The sequence below is a fragment of the Parambassis ranga genome, unplaced genomic scaffold (assembly GCF_900634625.1).
Source record: "Parambassis ranga unplaced genomic scaffold, fParRan2.1 scaffold_27_arrow_ctg1, whole genome shotgun sequence".
Lineage (NCBI taxonomy): Eukaryota > Metazoa > Chordata > Actinopteri > Ambassidae > Parambassis > Parambassis ranga.
In genome coordinates, this window is record NW_021144800.1 from 1020091 (window position 1) to 1022436 (window position 2346).

The window sequence follows — 2346 nt, forward strand, 5'->3', positions numbered from 1 at the left end:
GATATACACATGGAAAATCTCGTTATGTAGTTGTTTAATTTTATTCATTGTGTTTAAATACAGTGCTGCTTGAGAGTCTGTAAAGCTTTCAGAATTGTCTATATTCTTTTATAAATATGACCCAAAACATCAGGTAATTTTCACAAAAGTCCTGACGGTGATGAAAGAAAAGCCATTCAAAGCAATATTAAAAGAAGAAATCTTTGACTTCATTTATATGTGACCCTTTGCCTTCAGTACCACCTGTGACTCCCTGTATAGCAACAGAAGCAACCAAAAGTGTTTTTAGGTATCTCTATGTGCATGCTTGCTTTTCAGGAATTTCCCCTTATGTTATGTTTTTGTTTTCCAGGTGACCTGTCTGACGATCTTTAATCTCTTCTCTATATAAAAGCTTTTCTATCTTTCCTGTCCATCTACAACGCTCTGTCTAAATATTGGCATTGACCCATCATGTCCTCAATAAGCTGAACATTTTGACATTTGAACAGTTTCAATAGCACAAACTATGCCCAAGATACGCTGAGCCAAACGTACGGAAGAAAATAATAATAAAAAAAAAAAAAGTACTGTCGTAGCAACGGCAATCAAACTAAAGAGGGTGAAGAACAATAGATCGATTGCCTAGCAACGGCAATAAATAATAAATATATATATAAAATATAGGCCTACAAGTTTTGTATTGAATAATGATTCAAACATTCAAAAATCAACATTACATCACAGGAATGTGAGGCTTTGATGATGTCATCAGCACACTGACTAGATAGTGCCAATCATTTTAAAACATGCAAGTGAACTCCACCTGACGGAGATACATCTCTACACATTTGCTCCATCACTTCTGTGAGAAATCAAACTTCTCACCCGTCCTACAAGGATTGTTTATCCAGACAAGAGCTCAGCAGAGACTGAACCCCAGCACAGCTACAAAGCTTCCAGCATGGACAATGTGAGATTATCTTTGATAGTCAGTTATCTTGTATGTACCTTAGCTCTGAAAGTGCACTGCTAACACTATATATATTCATGACAAAATAAAAACATGTAAATATGAATGTGTATATAAGATATGTAAACAAGTGGTGAAAAGTGGCAGCTGGGAAACATTAGACTTTTGAATGCATTATATTTGTTTACTTTTAAGATGGAGAGTTGGTGGCTTCCAACCTTTCTGTAAGTCTCAGTAACTCTTTAACACTTCTGTTAACTCTTGCATGTGCACCTTGAGGAACTGTTAGCGTTTTGGTACCTTACAAGTGTATTTAAGCAGTTTAGTGACAATATTACTGTATTTTAGCCAGCTTTTGTTGTTGTTAAGTTATGGCCCTGTTGCCATAACAACACAGCTAATGGGTAATGGCATCATTACAAAGTAAGTGTCCCTGCTAGCTAGTGAGTCCCTGCTGCAGAATGAAGGTGGACCTATGATGACACACTGTGACATGGTTGAAGTAAAAGTGTGGAAGCTGTTGCACTAGACATTGTTATGTTCGTATCTAGAATTATAATGCCCTCCCAGTGTTCTTCATCAAGGGATTGTAAAATGACACATGGCTCATCAATCAAAACAAACATTGCTTTATTTGTAGCTGCTATCACAGCACTGAAAACCAAGACTTTAAATAATTCATCATGAAATCAGTTTTGGTTAATGACAGTGTGATTATTGTTTTATTGTACTTTATTTTAACATGTTTTTAATTTGTTTTAATTTATTCTTTCATTTATAGTTTTTAGTTTATTCTATTGTGCTTTCATATGTTGTAGCACTTTGGTCAATGAGGTTGTTTTTAAAGTGTGTTATAAATAAAGTTGCAGTTTTGTGGTTATACAGTGCTAGAACACATCATAGTTGTCATTTAATTTAATGTAATTTAATTTGGCACACATTTTGACAGATTGCTATTCTCAATTAGGCCACATTTACTAGACTCCATCATTTAAATATACATTTATATAGCATTTTTCATACCAAGAGGCCATTAAGGTTTGTCTTGTTGTATGTGCAAGGCTGGACATTCAGCCAGCTACAATACGCCACTGTATGCATCTCCCCTTATAAATGCACTCCCTAGCAGAGACTAAATTTGGCACTGGACATATTTAAACGTGGGACCATTGTAATCATACAGCTAGGCAGTACAACACCAAGCAGTTTGACTTCAACATGTCAAAAACTACATCAGGTTTTTTTTCATTCTATCAGTGCATGTGTGAGAAACCTGAAGTGGGGCTTGTTATGACAAATAATTATGTATCTGTATTTACATGTACATGATTATATGCATGGGTTTGTTCCATTTACTCCAAAATCAGCAGTAAAGGTCAAAGGTCAGGCTACGG